The 18,997-nt window shown below is 44.7% G+C and overlaps 1 long non-coding RNA gene across 1 annotated transcript; it reads left to right on the top strand.

Annotated features, from left to right (window-relative positions):
- The first annotated feature begins 4,015 nt into the window (after positions 1-4,015).
- On the top strand, positions 4,016-18,744 carry LOC110134432 (uncharacterized). The gene is made up of 3 exons (XR_002313066.2): positions 4,016-4,991; positions 15,936-16,112; positions 18,303-18,744. It is a non-coding gene; the product is annotated as an uncharacterized lncRNA (long non-coding RNA).
- The last annotated feature ends 253 nt before the right edge of the window (positions 18,745-18,997 follow it).

Raw genomic sequence — 18,997 nt, 5'->3', positions numbered from 1 at the left:
CACCTTCCTTCAATAAACAAAGATGGTGTTGAAATTAAGAAATAGTCACATTCGGAATGACTCCTTCTGAGAATGAAGGAAATTTATTCTGATAAAATGGACAGAAAGGAAAAAAAAATGAAAAAGTGGTCATTAAACCCAGATGATGGGCACACAGATGTCCCTTATATTATTCTTGGTACTTCTCTGTGTTTGAAATGTTCTCCAGTTTCTGAAAATTTTATGAATCAGCCTTTCTGTTTGGCTTTTAATTGTGTTAATTAACAGTGTTTAAGTCACAGCCCAATGGGGAAAAGAGAGAAAAAAGAAGCAACAAAGTAACGTGGCAGAAGCAAAATTAAAGCCCAAAGTGATTTACAGCATACTTACATTTCCCCCTTAATTTCTAACAGAATGTGGTGGTGGCTGTCAGCTAATGTTTGCTTTTTTTTTTTTCCTTCCTAATCCCTTAAAAAAAAAAAATTCTTGCATCAATTGACCACTAAAATGATTGCTTCAATTGTTGGTTAGAGTTTATTCTCCGGAATTGAAAAACCAGTTGCTTTTATATGCATTGTCCGCCTTATTTTTTAGGCATCTGGCACATTTTATTCCTTTTTTGTTATTTTGAGTTGTTCTTTTATCATTATCTGCAGGAAGCAGCATTAGCATGCCCGAGATAAGACGAGGGATCCAGATGTGCATATCAAAGGATGAACAGCTACTTATTAAGAAAAACTTTTCTTTTTAAGCCCAGCTTCTGTTCAAAGGCATAATAAAGCCTATGGCGTTAGTGACAAACTGGAAATTCAATGCCTTGTCACCGCCAAGCATCCGAACAGGGGGAAGAAAAAAGGTCAAAGAAATTGGTAAGGTCCTCACTTTAGAATTCTGAAAAGACAGAACTGGTAAAAGTTCATCTTCTCCAGACGTATGCATTTATACCCTGCTGTGTTTATTCACTGTTTTCTGGGGGAAATGAATGAGCCACACATGGGCTGGCTGGCTGTTTCGATTAAGGATGAATTTTAAATCACCAGGTTATTTTTTAGAAGAGTGAAATATGTTGATGGTGAAAGCATCTGACTTTAATGTCATCGGCCGGCATGTGCTTCTGCGGCAGCGAGAACACTCGTAGGCACACAGGAGGCGTGCCTTTAGGTGGAAGAGCCCAGTGTTGTGATAGTTTATAAAGTGAATCTTCCACTGCTGCTGTGCTTCTGACATTGGGTCACTCCCTCCTCCCTCCGGTGTGTTTCTCTGTGTCCCTTGTGGGAACATAGTTGTCCATAGGCAGGCATAAAGGCACAGATCTATATACTTATTTAAGGAAACGGCAACCCACTCCAGTATTCTCGCCTGGGAAATCCCACGGACAGAGGAGCCTGGCGGATGGGCCACAGTTCGTGGGGTTGCAAACAGTGGGACACACCTTAGTGACTAAACAATAACAATACATATATTTAGTGGTGGTGTTTTTAAAGCTAATTTTGCCAAAACTTGTGTATACTTCCTTGATCTTGGCAGTTTCATTTGCCAATCATTCCACTGGCACGCATAAGCCAACCTCACTCTTTTTCATTTATGCATCAGTGGTCTGTGAGTTGGCTGTGCCATAATGTCTACAACCATTTCATTTTTGGCAGCCACTTAAGTTTCTTCCAGGGTTTCCCAATTGCGAAAAAGTGATGCAAAAAATATCCTCACATGTAAATTTTTGTGTGTTCATCCTTTGTTCTTTCTGCCATTACTTTTCTTTCTCGATTGTCCAAAAAAATATTTTAATTGCTAAGAAAAGTCATGCATCTATATGCTTGAGTCTGAAGTAAATTAGAAATAAGTTAATCTCTTATTTTCTCTTTTGACTTAAGATTTCAGAGAACTGTGATATCTGTTACAGTATCTGTACAGAACTGTACATCCGTTCTGAAGGTATCTGATTTCACTTTGGTTCTTGGGTTCCTAAGCCAAGTTCTATAGTTGACTCAACAACTGACCTTCACTAGTCATTTTGGTCGGAGAAGGCAATGGCAGCCCACTCCAGTGTTCTTGCCTGGAAAATCCCATGGACAAAGGAGCGTGGTAGGCTGCAGTCCATGGGGTCGCTAAGAGTTGGACATGAATGAGCGACTTCACTTTCACTTTTCACTTTCATGCACTGGAGAAGGAAATGGCAACCCGCTCCGGTGTTCTTGCCTGGAGACTCCCAGGGACGGGGGAGCCTGGTGGGCTGCCGTCTATGGGGTCACACAGCGTCGGACACGACTGAAGCGACTTCGCAGCAGCAGCAGTCATTTTGGTACGTGGATCATTTTTTAAAGTTAGCTGAGTCTTAAATTTGTCAGGAGGCAATCACTAGAGTTTTAAAAATACATAACTAACCCTCTTGTTTGGTAAATAAACAATAAAGTAAAGAGACTTGGCCCAGGGTATGTGGTGGGGGCTTGGTCACTAAGTCATGTCTGACTCGTGACCCCGTGGTCTCTGTAGCCCGCCAGGCTCCTCTGTCCATGGGATTCTCCAAGGTAAGGGATTGCCATGCCCTCCTCCAGGTATGTGCATCTTACTAGATACATCTTAAGCATACTCAAGGAAGTCTGTGTGTGTATATATAATATGAACATATATCATAAGTTTATCTAAGTATAAGATGAAGTATAAAAGCATCGCTTTCCCACCAATGGTAGCCTACTATTCAAATTGGTCTGTATTCGTTTTTTTTTTTTTCCACTTAAGTATGTAGAAAGAGAATTATTTCATTTATTCATTTGCTTATTTATGTTTAATTTTGCCTGTGCTGGCTCTCTCTTGTGGCACGCGGACTCTCCAGTTGAAAAAATACTACCTAGGCATTCTAATGCCATAAAACTTGAATATGAGCAGTCAGCATCAACTAAACACAGCCGTTAGACCGGAAAGAGATAAATCAAAATTCCTTTTATGGACAGGACTCAGGCACATGTCCGGGCGTGGCTGTGGGTGGGGTCTTCCAGCGCCGGCTGCTTGGAAGCAGCGTCAAACGTGCACGTGAGCCTGGAGCCCTGAGCCCTGCCAGCGTGACCTTCCAGCGTGACCTTCCAGCTTCCCGGGGAGCCTGCGGACCCGGCGGGTACCCTGATGCAGCAGGAACAGACGGTCCGCCGGGGAAAGGCTGCAGCTTGCGCTGGAGGCTGGCCAGTACCTGCCTGAAGCGGTGGTTCCGCTTCCGCAGCTCGTGGAGCGCCTCTCGGTGTACAGCGCCTCCGCCCACCGTTCCCGGGCTCTCTCCTCCTGCGAGGAGCTCGCTTCGGCAGGAGGACGTGGCTCTCTGCAGTTCTCTGTGTTCTCGGCCGTCTTCTCGTAGAGGCGGCTCTTCTGACTGGCGCAGTCCAGGCTTCCGTAGGCTTGGGGACATCTCCTCCGTCTCCAGGCGGCATGTTGCGGCCTCCGTTGACTTCCTCAGTAGCTGCTTGACCTGCTCCTGACGTCATTCAGGCAGCATTTCAAGTTTCTGCCGAAGGTTCTGAGTCTGCCTCTCCAGCTGTGCGTTTTCAGACCGCGAGGAGGCTTGCTCGGATTTGAGACGTTCTCTTTGTCCCACTCGCTCTTCATTGGTTTGATTTTTTTCATACAGTTTTCTGGACATTTCTTCTTTTTCTTTCTTCTTCCTTTTAAAGGACACTTTTAAGTTAAGAGCATGAATGAGACCCTTCAGATCCGCTTCCGACAGGCGCTCTGGGGGACGCGCACTTTGTGCCTCCGTTTTCTCCCACTTCCAAGTTGCTCCTCTCAACGGGACCCTCTCTCGAGAGGTCAGGCCGATATCTGGTCTTCAGCGTAATTTCGACGAGTGACTTCAGCTGGCTCCTTTTATCACCCCGCAGCCGCTGCATTTGCGCGTTGGAGCGTTCCAGCACACCTTTTCGTCCGTTTAGGCCCTGTGTCCTGCGCCTCCATCCCTCCATTTCTCAGGAGAGCAGTTTGAGACGTTGCTTAAGATGACTGTTTCCATTCAAACCATCCCTCCTTAGTTGGTCCCGGAGATGCCACACCTTGTCCTGAGAGGCTTTCAAGATGTTTTTTGCCTCGGTCACCTGGAATTGGTGGGATTCCGCCAGGTCTCCAAGGGACCGTATCTGTCCTTGGAGACGAGCCATCATCAGCCCATGAAACGAAAGTTGGGAGCAGGGCTCACTTTTCTGTACTTTTTCAAGGAGGTCTTTCCTGTCCTCAAGAGATGATCCGCTTGGGTTTTTGTTGAGGACCTCCAAGCACAGGATTTGCAAGGTGGGAGCACTGGCCACCACCACGGGCGTCTTGAGGCCTTCATAGGCTTGTGCCATGAGTCCAGTCTTCTCCCTGACTTTCCTGTAGATCTCAGCGCGGGCAGAACACCTCTTGGCCAGCTCTGCCTCTCTTCTTAGAGTGCTTCGGCTCTTGACTGTGAAAAGCGCCATCGCCGCACACAGCGGGATCTCCCAAGGAAACCCCCAGGGACCTGGGACTCCTCTCAAGGCCGCAGAGACCAGCAGGAGAGCATCCCACAGACCCAGCGGTGAAGACATTCTGCAGACAGGCAGCAGGCCCTTGCTGATCCCACGGGCATCCCAGCTCTGCCTCTGATCTCCAGTGTCCCATGGGCCATAACTGACCACACGGAACCCTGTGGGTACTCTGCCTCTGTGACACCAGTTGCCTGGCAACGAGGGCGAACCACCCTTAGGGCTGAGGCTGGGGAGGTCCTGCAGGTTTTAGAAAGTCGTGCTCCCTGACTGCCCTGCTCCCTGCACAGATCGTGGTAACACCTGCCCAGGACATTCAGGGAGTGGACGTGGTTACGGAGCAAAGCCAGGGGGTCACACGGTGCCAGGCCCTACCCCCTTCTCTGCACACGTGAGCATGTCGGAGCGCAGTGAGCCCTGGATGATGTTTCCTGATCTTGACTTCCCTCTGCCTCAGGGAAGCCCAGGCTCGACTACAAAAGTCCCAGGGATATCTCTCCTCTAAGACTCACTCACTCACTCTGGCGTGTGGTAAGTGTTTGGGCAAGGACAGAGGACGGAAGGGTTTCCCCACGTGGACTGTCTGTTGGGATTTCAATTGTGAGAACTCAGGAGGAATGAATCCCAAAAGGCAAGTTCATACAAGTTCATGGATTTTCTGGGGGTCCACCTAGTCAAGGCTATGGTTTTTCCAGTGGCCATGTATGGATGTGAGAATTAGACTATAAAGAAAGCTGAGCGCCAAAGAATTGATGCTTTTGAACTGTGGTGTTGGAGAAGATTCTTGAGAGTCCCTTGGACTGCAAAGAGATCCAGCCAGTCCATCCTAGAGGAAATCAGTCCTGAATGTTCATTGTAAGGACTGATGCTGAAGCTGAAACTCCAATACTTTGGCCACCTGATGCGAAGAGCTGACTCATTGGAAAAGACCCTGATGCTGGGAAAGATTGGAGACAGGAGGAGAAGGGGACGACAGAGGATGAGATGGCTGGATGGCATCACCGACTTGATGGACATGGGTTTGGGTGGACTCCGGGACTTGGTGATGGACAGGGAGGCCTGGCGTGCTGCAGTCCATGGGGTCGCAAAGAGTCAGACACAACTGAGCGACTGAACTGAACTGTCTACCTCCATTCAATCCAGGTGTTCCATATGGGTTTGACTCAGGGACCCAGGCTCCTTCACAGCATGGCCCTGCCATCTCAGCTCAGGGCCCCTGGGCTGCCCAGGGGACAGTCTCCAGTCCACTGAGGCATCAGCAGCCTGCGCCTCTGCAGACGGAGCGGGTTTGTTTCACCCCTTTCTACTTCTTGCAGCCCCATCTCCCTCCACCAGTGCCTTTCCATAGTCAGGCTTAGAGCCTCATGGTCCATCACCCAGGACTCTGCCACGAGCAGCCCGTGGAGGGTGCAAGCAGGAGGGTGACGCGGTCTGACCGATGTTTGAGAAGGACTGGGGGGCGGGGAGGGAGCTTCCCTGGTGGCTCAGTGGAAAGAATCCAAGCCAAGGCAATGCTGCCAAGGCAGCAGACATGGGTTTGATCCCTGGGTCGGGACGATCCCCTGGAGAAGGAAATGGCCACCCACTCCAGTATTCTTCCTGGAGAATCCCATGGACAGAGGAGCCTGGTGGGCTACAGTCCATGAGGTCACAAAGAGTTGAACATGACTTAGCAGTGAAACAACAGCAGCAAAAAGGTGGGGGGCAGAGTTGGAGAACGCATGGAACCCGGGCCCCCCGCATTGAGAGTGCAGAGTCTCAGCCACTGGACTGCCAGCGAAGCCCCTCTCCTGTTGATGGATAGGCAATTTGGCAATATTTGCCGAAGTTAATCAGGTATCTTTGATCCAGGTATTCCATTTCTGGAAACTAAGCCAGCAGATAGTCTCATTGTTGTGAAAAATTTGTTATGTACCAGTTTATAATCTGCAGTAATATTTATTATATAATTAAAAACATGGTAGTTTTTTTTTTAACATTTCAAAAAAAAAAAAAAGAAGAGTCTATGAAAGATGAAAAGCAGGAGAGTGCCCTGTTCAAGAAAGAAACTTCAGGATTTCCCTGGGGGTCCGTGGTTAAAGACTCTGAGCCCCCAGTACAGGGAGCCCTGGTTTGACCTCTGGTCAGGGATTTGGATCCTGTGTGCCATAAGACCTGGCACAGCCAAATAAATAAATAGTTTAAAAGAAAGAAAGAGAGAGAGAGGAAGTAGTTTCCCAAATGATCCAGATTTTAAAAACACTTCCTGAAAAAGCTACTTTCCTTCTCTGAGCCTCAGTTTGTTCATCTATAGAATGGGCATAATAGTCATGCCTCCTTACAGGGCCATGGTGGGGTTAAACACATTCAGGAAATGGTAGCTGCCGTGATGCTCACTGTTACGACGCTGATCATTATTTGTTACTTACTTATATCTTGGTTTTGGATAAAGCATAAATGGTGGGTTCTTTGGTATGGCACAGAGTCAGAAGCCTGAAATGAGGAAACCACTATTGCACAACTTCCTTGGACGTCGGAAATCCTCACCATTTCCTCTGGAAATATGAGTGTGGATGACATGCCACATACTAACAGCTGCAACATCCACCTCCCTGTTTCCTAAGCGGTCCAGTGACCTGCAGATTTCATTTAAGGTTTCTATTATTCTCTTCCGAAAGGGACAGTGGAGCTCTTGTTCTAGCAGCTCTGGTGAGCCCAGAGGAGGAACTGGTCTTTCTGAGGAGCACAAAAGCGTTGTTTTCCATACGCTAGTCTGTCGATTGTTTTCTTAATGCAAAGTTGGGTAGGGGAGTATAGACAGTGAGGGGAGAAAAAAAGATAACTTGTATCTATGGCTGGATGTCCACATTTGATAGGGATAAGTGGGATTTAATGTCACAGCTTTGCAAAGATAAAGCCTGTGTGAGTAAGAAGCCCTAAATTGCCCAATCTCAGTTTGCACTGGCTTTTAACCATCACTGTCGGGTTTGGTTGTTTATTGGGTCACGGGAAGACAGAAGTGAGAGACAGCATGAGGAATGGACTTTGTTGAGATGTTGGCTATTACTTCTGTCCCTTCAAAATAACACAAACACAATGAAACAAAGACCCTTGTGGGTTAAATCTGGAAAGCGCAGTAAGAAGCGGCACAGCTGTACATGGGGTGTTCTCAAATGGGCTCAGGCATGCTGTTTTAGGCTTTATTAACTTTTATGTCAAAAAGAACAAGCCATCAAAAGTTGTGGTTTTGTTCTTAGATTGCGAATTTTTATTTCAAACAAAACAGAAGAAAAAAATTTAAAAGCTGTCAGATAGATGCCTTGACTCTCTTCTGGGAAATAATTGTTCCAATTAATCCACTTTGGTTTTGTCGTTGTTTTTAAGCACTATCCACATAATGGCCAAGGGAAGCTTTCAGTTAATTTATTTACTTTGGCTGAGCTGGGTCTTCACGGCAGCGCGGGCTTCTCTAGTTGTGGCAGTCGGCATAATTGCTCTGCTACTTTTGGGATCTTGACAAGGATTCTGTCCCTGGGTCAGGGAGATCCCCTGGAGAAGGAAGTGGCAACCCACTCCAGAATTCTTGCCTGGAGAAGCCCACGGACAGAGGAGCCTGGCGGGCTACAGTCCATGGGGTCACAAAGAGTCAGACACGACTCAGGTGACTGAGCACGCACGCACGCACGCACGCACGTGATCCAAGAACAGTTCCAACTTCACATTTTTTTCTAGATAGCCACCTTTTATTTTAGTAACTCATCTTCGCTTCTACAGATCTGAAAGGCAGTCTTTATCAAATACTAAATTCCCACTTGGACTTATTATCGAGGACTTCTGAGAAGCATATGTTGTGTGTATTTTAACTCACTAATTGCAAAGGGAAACTGTTTCCAAATCAGAATACACTAGAATTAAAGTCTTTTGCGGAGTTCCCTGGCGGTCCAGTGGTTAGAGATCAGTGCTCTCACTGCCAGGCCCAGGCTTAATTGCTGGTCAGGGAGCTAAGATTCCAGAAGCTGTGAGGTGTGTCAAAAAAAGAAAAAAAGTCTTTTATATTCACTTTAGATGCTTGGGTGTGTGTGTGTGTGTGTGTGTGTGTGTGTGTGTGCGTGCGCGCGCGCGCACACGCGCACACGGTGTTCTTATGACTGTGAGCCCACTATGGTGTCTCATTTTGTTTCGCCATGTCAAGGTTTAGAAATAGGTACATGACACCACTTTGGACAAAAAGATGAAGGGCCTCCAGCCGAGAGGCCTCTCGGGGAGGGTTTTGCTCACCTTAAAGAGGGCTGGAAGGCAGGGGCTTTTCCTCTTGCCTCTGGAATCACGGTCTCCCTGGGTTAAGAACTCTGCAGCGGTCGTGGGGCCGTGGTGGGAGCGGCCCAGGAAGACAAGCTGTGGTTGGACCTGGAAGGGAGAACGGGGAAACCTGGCTCCCGCACTAAGTCACCTCCACTAGAAACAGCCGGAGACAGACTCCTTGACAGACTGTTCATCAAGACTGCCCGAGCCCTGCTGAGCTGGATTTTCCATTATTTGCCGCTAAAACTGTCCTAACAGTCCAGCTTCCCCAATATATTGAAAGATCTAGAACTTTCTCTTCTCACCTGTGGAGCTGAACTGACCCTATCCCCTCTTTGAAGTCACCAAGTGTGGAACAGGGTGAGAAGGGAACTTTATCAAACTCAATAGTTCAAATAAAATTATAAAAACACAGGGTACCTTCGGTATTCTGCAAGCCAAGTATGTGTCAGCATTGTATGGCGTCTCAGAGAATATGCTATTTGTTTCCTGAAAGCAAACAATACTTCCCTGCTCCTAGTATATAATTTTATGTTTTTCATTTCTTTAAAGATTATTTATTTAGAAAATCGGCTAGAAATTACTCTGGGTGTTTTGGAGCTATTTTGCCAACATAGGAAATTAAAAGGTTAGAGAAAGTTGAAGCAAAGAAGGATTCTTTGAGATTCTCTAGAGCAGTGGTTTCAACCTTGCTGGACGTTGAAATCATCTGGGAATTTTTTTAAAAAAATATTAAAGGCTGCTGCTTCCCCAGAGATTTCAATTTTATTGTTCCAGGATGTTACCTAAGCACCAGGATTTTTTTTTAAGCCTCTCAAGTGTTTACCACTGTGTTTTAATTTTATAATACTTTCCCTCAAACTTCTATTGAAAAATGATTTTTTAATTCCATGAATAGTTAAATGAATTGTGTATGCTGGAAAAGATTGACGGCAGGAGGAGAAAGGAAGGAGAGAGGATGAGATGGTTAGACGGCGTGATCAACTCAGTGGATGTGAGCTTGAGTAAACTCCGGGAGTTGGTGATGGACAGGGAGGCCTGGCATGCTGCAGTCCATGGGGTCACAAAAAATTGGACACGACTGAGCGACTGAACTTAACTGACCAATCCTTATCTGGATTCCTTTGCAGTTGACATTTGGCTATATTTGCTTTGAATAATCCAATTTTAAGATTCATTATAGTAAGTTTTATCCATCTTCATACATTTATAGCAGTGAAAATGAGTCGCCGAAAATAAAACTCTTGCTTTTCTTCTTCCCAAGACATTTATATTTTACATGTGATACATTTGCATCTTTCAAAAACTTTAAGTATAAAAAATGCCCAGTGAAAGGCCTTCTTGCTTTTCTGTCCCCCTCCCTGGTTAGGAACCAGCCTTCTCACCTGTTGTGTGTCATTCTGGAAATATTTTATCAATATGTTCTCTTGTCTTCACGTTGGAGTAAAATTTGGCTAGATCTCCTGTACTTCTCTAATGAAAGATTACCTATTACCATTGTTAGCATCCAGAAATACCTATTTGTTAAAAAAAAAAAATTTTTTTTTTTGTTTTAAATGGAAGAATTCATTGCCGGGGGTTAAAAATTAATCAGCAACAGAAGGGCTAATGAAAAGCCAGACTGCCCTGCCCTGCCCCAGGCCCATTCCTCAGAGGAGACCGCTTTTAACTCTTTCTGGTTGAAGTTTTTTTCATTCTCATTCCAAATTCCAAATATTAGATTTATACCACTGGTTGTGGAGTATCACCTGGAGAATTTCATCTCCCGACTTCTTGCATAAAGTAACCTTTTTAAAAAAGAGATGCAAGATGACTCCTTTCTGGCTGTTTATGAGCAGAGGATCCTTAGATGTTAGGTGCCGTTTTTCAAATGTTTCTAATATGCCAGAATGCTTTGGAAATGTTCTTGTTATGCTTAAATAATTTGCATAAGCATATTGTTTTGGTTGAGCTATCGTGATAACAAACCAGATCTTAGCAGATTCTCTATTTCCCTGGGACTTGAGAGATGACCCTCTTGGATTATCACTGAGTGTGGATTTATATCGCAGGCTTTTGTCTTCTTGTAAATAGGTAGCCTTGCAGATCAAAGTCTCAAGAGTTGTTATTATAGTCTTAAACCCTATCTTTATTTATTCATTCAACAAATACCTGAAAGAACCAGGAAGCTCCTGATGCCAGGATAAGGAAGATTCAGTTGTTTCATGAATACAGGGTTTTATTTTGGAGTGATGAAGACGTTTTGGAACTTGAGAGAGATGGTGGTTGCACATTGTGAATGCACTACATACCACTGGATGGTTCACTTCAAAATGGTTAATTTATGTACATTTATTCTCAACTTTAAAAAATGTTGAGGCGGGGATGGACAGTCCCGTGGTAAGATAGAGTGGAAAAACATCCTATTGTGCAGCCCTTTGAGACCTGTCCATTGTTACTGTCATATCAAAGCATCTGAGAAATGTTCCCCAAATTCCTCTCACCCAGACTTGCCAGGCCATCTCCCTCCGGAACGTCTTCCAATACCTCTTAACATTCTTTGGAAGCCGGCTTTAAGGAAATTTATTTATTGACATGGAAAGATGTTCGTGATGATTTTGTGCACCAAGCCGTCACAAAGTGGTTTGTGCTGTGTGATCACTTTTTGGTGAACCTATGTAAGTATATTTAGCCATAGAAAATACACTGACATCATTTTTGCCAACAGAAATTATCTGTTTTATATTCTCACAAGTGAATTTCTTTTTCTTCTTTTTATCTGTATTTTAAAATGTGTCTACAAGAGTATGTACCTTTTTACATAAAGTTTTTTTTTTTTTTTAAAGAAAATAACCCTCCCTTTATATTGTACCTTTGCCCTCTCCTACCTGCAAAAATGGGCTTCCCAGATGGCGCTAGTGATAAAGAACCCACCAGTCAGTGGTGGGTCAAGAAGACGTGAGTTCATTCCCTGGGTCAAGAAGATCCCCTGGAGGATGGTGTGGCAACCCACTCCAGTATTCTTGCCTGGAGAATCCCGTGGACAGAGAAACCTGGAGGGCTAAATATAGTCCGTAGTGTCGCAAAGAGTCAGACAGAACTGAAGCAACTCAGTACACACCCGCAAAAATGCCTGATTTTTGCCCTTGTATCCTTATAGACTTACTATATTGGACTCTGTATCCATTAACATAGTGGGGAGGGTGAAATTTTGCAATGTGCATACAGCTTCCAACTCTGGTTCTTTAGAGAAGCTTGAGTCTGACTGTGCCATGGTTTTCCATTCTGTGAAGTAGATTCAGCTCTTGGGTTTTTACCACTAATGATTAATTCAGTTCAGTTCAGTTCAGTCCAGTCACATCCGACTCTTTGTGACCCCATGGACTGCAGCACACCAGGCCTCCCTGTCCATCACCAATTCCCAAAGTTTGCTCAAGTTGATGTCCATTGAGTAGGTGATACCATCCAACCATCTCATCCTCTGTCATCCCCTTCTTCTCCCGCCTTCAATCTTTCCCAGCATCAGGGTCTTTTCCAATGAATCAGTTCTTTGCATCAGGTGGCCAAAGTATTGGAGTTTCAGCTTCAGCATCAGTCCTTCCAATGAATATTCAGGACTGATCTCCTTGAGGATGGACTGGTTGGATCTCCTTGCAGTCCAAGGAACTCTCAAGAGTCTTCTCCAACACCACAGTTCAAAGGCATCAATTCTTCGGCCCTCAGCTTTCTTTATGATCCAACTCTCACATCCACACATGACTACTGGAAGAATCATAGCTTTGACTAAACAGACCTTTGTTGGCAAAGTAATGTCTCTGCTTTTTAACATGCTGTCTAGCTTGGTCATAGCTTTTCTTCCATGGAGCAAGTGTCTTTTAATTTCATGGCTGCAGTCACCATCTGCAGTGATTTTGGAGCCCCAAAACTAAAGTCTGTCACTTTTTCCACTGTCTTTCGATCTATTTCCCATGAATTGATGAGACCAGATGCCATGATCTTAGTTTTCTGAATGTTGAGTTTTAAGCCAATTTTTTCACTATCCTCTTTCACTTTTATCAAGAGGCTCTTTAGTTCTTCTTTACTTTCTGCCATAAGGGTGGTGTCATCTGCATATCTGAGGTTATTGATATTTCTCCCGGCAATCTTGATTCCAGCTTGATTTCTCTGGCAATCTTGATTCCAACACTTAATCCAAATAAAATCAAGGACTCCATGCAGCTCAGTCAACACACAAAGACACACTTAAAAAGCACAATAAGGCAACAAAAATTAATTAGTTTACAAAGAATTATTATCTTTTTTTTTTTCCTATCTAAAACAATTACCTGGAGGAGAAAATGGCAGTCCACTCCAGTGTTCTTGCCTGGAAAATCCCATGAACAGAGGAGCCTCACAGGCTATAGTGTATGGGGTTGCAAAGAGTCAGACACAACAGAACACACACACATGCACACACATATCATAAAATGGACCTTTAAAAATAAATAAATAACAATTGAAGAGGGGTCCATTTAAAGCCAGTAGCGCTCATTATTGTTGTTGTCCAGTCACTCAGTCCTGTCTGACTCTGCGACCCCATGGACTGCGGCACGCCAGGCTTCCTTGTCCTTCACTATCTCCCAGAGTTTGCTCAAACTCGTGTGCATTGAATCGTTAATGCCATCCAATCATCTCATCCTCAGTCACCCTTTTCTCCTCCTGCCCTCAATCTTTCCCAGCATCAGGGTCTTTTTCCAGTGAGTCAACTTTTTTCATCAGGTAGCCCACGCATTGGAGTTTCAGCTTCAGCATCGATCCTTGCAATGAACACCCCCAACATTTTCAGTTTCCTTTGGGACTGAGTAGCACTCATATTCCCTGTATTAATTTCCTATTGCTGCTCTGACAAATTACTACAAACTTCAGTGATTTGAAACAACAGAAGTCTGTTACCTTACGGTTCTGAAGACCAGAAGCCAACATCCTTCTCCCCGGACTGAAGTCAGGGCCACGCAGCAAGGCTGGCCCCCTCTGGAGGCCCCAGTAGAAGCGCTTGTCCTTCGCCTTGGCTCGTTCCTGCGGGCGCCTGCGTCCCTCGGCTCCTGGAGGCTTCCGCACACCACCCCACCTCTTGCATCTGTCGTCGCATCTTTTACGTCTTTATTTGGCTTGCTGCTGCCCTTGCAGTTGTACTGGTCCACCTGGATAATCTGGGATCATCTTTGATTTTCTCAAGATTCTTAATTTAAGCATATGTGCACAGTCCCTTTTGCCACATGAGGTAACATACCCACAGGTCTCAGGGACTAGGGTGTGGCATCTTTGGGGGGTGGGATTATTCAGTCTGCCACAGCCCCGACCATTTCTTTGGAGCCTCCTGGTCGATCCAGGGCTTCCCTGGCAGCTCAGCTGGTAAAGAATCAGCCTGCAATGCAGGAGACCCCGGTTCGAAGCCTGCAGACACCTTCCCCAGATGCTGCTCCTCTTTCTTCCCGAAGGACCCCCGAGACTTCTGCTCTTGCCCGTCTGTCTTGTCTGGAGCCCTGTTTACAGAAAGAATCTGGCAGCTTCAAGTCCTTCCTTCCATCCTGATATACCCCCTTCCCATCCTGTATACAACCCAGTGAGGGGCAGCACTGTCTTCTTGAGCCATAGGAAATTCTGATTACAACACTGATTCAGTTGTCTGGTGCTAAGTCATTCATTACATTCTCCGTCTGTGACGCCGAGCCCTTTATTATGTGTTGGTTGTAGTACTGGTTAAGAATCCAAAAGGAGAAGTACATTTATTATGTATTAGTCATTGTGATGACGGTGATGTCCTAAGTCTCCATCCAGAGGTTGAATAAAGTAGTGGTTGAGAGTGCAAATACCCAAGCTACACTTTCTGGGTTCAAATCCCAGCCCCTCCACTTACCACCTGTGTGAGCTCTGCTATCCTCTCAATGCCTGTTTCCTTACCTGCTGAAAGACTATCCAAAAACATATCTACCCCATTTGCTTGCACTGAGGAGTAACTAAGAGAAAGGATGCAAGGAGTCTGACACACAGCAGGTCCCCAGCATTTTCTAATTCTCTTCTCCTTAGAGGTCAAGTGTAACATATCAGGCCAAGCTTTCCCCTTATCACACTGACAGTTGGACCCAAACTATGAGATAATAGTCTTTTTTCCATTTTCACACATGAAAAGATTTTCCCAGAAGAGTTAGCAGTGAAGAAGAACTTGCCTAGGCCAAAAATTAAATGCATGTACATACACATATGTTGAGCTTTAAGCCAACTTTTTCACTCTCCTCTTTCACTGTCATCAACAGGCTTTTATTTCCTCTTCACTTTCTGCCATAAGGGTGGTGTCATCTGCATATCTGAAGTTATTGATATTTCTCCCGGCAATCTTTATTCCAGCTAACCCTAACCCATCACTTCATGGCAAATGCCTGGGGAAACAGTGGCTGACTTTATTTTTTTGGGCTCCAAAATCACTGCAGATGGTGATTGCAGCCATAAAATTAAAAGACGCTTGCTCCTTGGAAGGAAAGTTATGACCAACCTAGACAGCGTATTAAAAAGTAGAGACATTACTTTGCCAACAAAGGTCCGTCTAGTCAAGGCTATGATTTTTCCAATAGTCACGTATGGATGTGAGAGTTGGACTATAAAGAAAGCTGAGCACCGAAGAATTGATGCTTTTGAACTGTGGTGTTGGAGAAGACTCTCGAGAGTCCCTTGGACTGCCAGGAGATCCAACCAGTCCATCCTAAAAGAGATCAGTCCTGGGTGTTCACTGGAAGGACTGATGTTGAAACTGAAACTCCAATACTTTGACTACCTGATGCAAAGAGCTGACTCATTTGAAAAGACCCTGATGCTGGGAAAGATTGAGGGCAGGAGGAGAAGGGGAGGACAGAGGATGAGATGGTTGGATGGCATCACTGACTCGATGGACATGAGTTTGGGTAGGCTCTGGGAGTTGGTGATGGACAGGGAGCCCTGGCGTGCTGCAGTTCATGGGGTTGCAAAGAGTTGGACACGACTGAGTGACTGACCTGAACTGAACTGAACATACACAATTATGTATGCATGTATGTGTGTGTGTGTGTTTGTGTGTGTATGTTTAAGTTTGGGGAAAGAATCAACCTCAGAAAAGTACATGACAAAAAGAAAGGAAAAAAGAGAGAAAACAACAAACACTGTTAAAAGTGATGTATAGTCATAATTTTTTTTTTTTAAATTAAGGACCGGGAGTTCCCAGGTAGTCTAGAGGTTAGGATTCCAGGCTTTCCTGCGGTGACCCAGGTTAAATTCTTGGCCAGAAAACTGAGATCCTGCAAGCTGTACTACTCGGCCAAAGAAACAAAAAACAAAAAATTAAGTACCAAGAAGTACCCGCCAACTGAAAAGCTTCCGTCTAAGGTAACCACTGTTAGTGCTTTGGCAGCCTCTGACTATTCCTCTGAGAATATGTGAGCCATTTCGCTGGGTCTATTCTGTGTATTCATTCTGCTCTGCCATCCATATCTATAAATTTCAACAATATGCAGTGAGCAGTTTTATGAATCACTTTGTCTTTTCATTACGTTTTTCGTTTACAAACTAATAGCTGGACTGTTTCAACTTTTTATTCTGAACTAATTATAGATCACAGAAAGTGTGAAAATAGTCCAGAAGGGTCCCTGGTACCTGTCCGTTGGCTTCCCGCAGCTTTCCGCAGGGATGACACCCCCGTAACTACAGCGCATTATCAAAACCAGGAAAGGGACAGCGGCACAGTCAGTTCAGAAGACTGCAGACCTTCCTCAGACTCACCAGTGTTTACATGCACTTGTTTCTGTTCTTTAATTTGTCTCTAGATGTAGATCTATGACATTTTATCTCTCAGTTCAGTTCAGTCGCTCAGTCGTGTCCAATTCTTTGCGACCTCATGCACTGCAGCACGCCAGGCCTCACTGTCCATCACCGCCTCCCGGAGCCTGCTCAAACTCATGTCCATCAAGTCGGTGATCCCATCCAACCATCTCATCCTCTGTCATCCCCTCCTCCCCCTCCCTTCAATCTTTCCCAGCATCAAGGTCTTTTCCAAGGAGTCAGTTCTTCCCATCAGGTGGCCAAAGTATTGAAGCTTCAGCATCAGTCCTTCCAATGAATATTCAGGAATGATTCCCTTTAGGATGGACTGGTTGGATCTCCTTGCAGTTCAAAAGCATCAATTCTTCTCAATTTTATCTCTAATTGCTCTTTTTAAAAATGGACTTCCAAAGGACTTTTCTGGTGGTCTGGTGGCTAAAGCTCTGTGTTCCCAATACAGGGGGCCCTGAGTTCAATCCCTGGTCAGGGAAATAGATCCCACATGCTGCAACTAAGACCCAGCGCAACTAAATAAATAAAATTTTTAAATGCAATCAATACAGAAATGCAGTGTGCAGAATATTCAAACCCACTGTGATGTTTGGGATGTTTTCTCCAGGTTATTTTCAGTGTGTATGCTGTTTTTTTTAATTTGCCTTTGGAAAACAATCATGGACATCTTTCCGTAAACCCACTGTGATGTTTGGGATGTTTTCTCCAGGTTATTCTCAGTGTGTATGCTGTTTTTTTTAATTTGCCTTTGGAAAACAATCATGGGCATCTTTCCGTAATCGGAACAAATTTAGATCTGCTGCAGTGTGAATGTTTTTAGGGTGAAACATCTGCACAGTGGCTGTTGACTCCTGTGGAAGTAGGAACTCAGTTTATGCCCAGCCTCTAAATTTCTTTGGAAAACACAAGTCCCACCTGTCAGAATTTCAGAACCTGAGCAGTGACGGTTCCTGAGCTAGATCCCTGCCCTACCCTGGCACAAAGCCCCCAGGGGGTACATCTTCCAGACCTCCTGGCCGAGTGTGCCGCTCCCACCCCTTTCTACGCATGAATTACTATCACCTTTTATGAAACATTTTTATGAGACCTCCACTGTAACCGCATCCAGTGAAATCATTCTAGATACCCCCCTCCCCCCCCCACCCCCCACACCGGGACGGCTCTTCCCAGGATGGATGTGAACAGTTCCATTTCTGCTTTTATGCATTTGGCATGAAGATTTCTTGCGGCTCATAAACACCTTGGCCATTTTACCAGTGTCAGGAAGGATGTTTATGACCCAAATATGAAAACTTGGTGAGAATTAACACTTCGGCAAACAGGCTGTGTTATTCTTGGCAAGAAATACCTTCTAAAGACAACCCAAAGCAGGCAGGGCTCCGAGTGTGAAAACACACGTGATGGTGACGCACTCATGCTTAAAACTCTAAAAATCGTCTAGGATTCAAACTCTTGACTGCTGTTCAGTAACGAGGTGGCTGGGCAGTCTAACGGTTTGCTAGCTTCCTGTTTGGGTGTTTTAATGGCATTATGAGACTGCCAAGTGAATGAGGCAAAATAAAATAGGAAAAGAGATGTTGGATCAGGAGGTTAGTAAAAACCCGCTTTGTCCCTGGAAGCCTCCCCCAGAGTGGCTTCCTCTTCCAGGCCCCGCAGGCCTCTGTATTGACAGATGCCATTTGCTCATTTACGATGTGATAATAAAAACCTTCAGCCTTATTCAGTGTGATCCTTCTCCCCTAACAGGAGGGCACCAAATGGCTTGGAATAAGCAGGCATCGTTTTTCATTAAAGATGATAACTTCGCATGAACTGCTGTCAAAGGATGCTTCGGAAAAGTCACAGAATTTGGTCAGGGAAAGAAAAGTCTAATGAGAACAGGCTTACACTCTGGAGGGACCCAGAAATACACGTGTTTGTAAAATGACCCAGATTTTACACCAATAAAGACTATCTAACAAGCATAGGCGAATGCTGAATTACAAAATACAAAATCGTGGATGGTTCTTTTTAAACCAGAGACTCCGCCCATTTTTGCAGTTGTGTTATTGGTAAAAAATAAAGACATTTAAGCAGTAGGTACCTAACTAATATCAAAGTGTAGCCCACCTTCTACTGTCTTATATAAAGGCATGTTCTTTGATTTTCTATCATTAATGCATACCTAGTATTTGGCACAGTAGATAATTGAAAATGTAGATCGAAGGGTGCATAGGTTTTTTATCCCACAAATTTATATTTCATGAACTTTCATTGATCTCAGTCATTTTCAAGCTAACGTTTTTTTAGCTCTGGCAGAGCTGTACAGAGTTTTTTGCTGAACACATACTATCATTGGTGCTTCTCACTGATTCAGACTATAAATTGATTAAAACCACTAGTTTCAAACTAGGCTATACGAGACAGCTGGGACTGTTACATCCTATGATGGTGGTGGTGGT

The sequence above is a fragment of the Odocoileus virginianus genome, chromosome 9 (assembly GCF_023699985.2).
Source record: "Odocoileus virginianus isolate 20LAN1187 ecotype Illinois chromosome 9, Ovbor_1.2, whole genome shotgun sequence".
Taxonomy (NCBI): Eukaryota; Metazoa; Chordata; class Mammalia; order Artiodactyla; family Cervidae; genus Odocoileus; species Odocoileus virginianus.
Note: the sequence above shows the minus strand (reverse complement) of the source record. Positions and strands in the feature narration are given on the sequence as shown.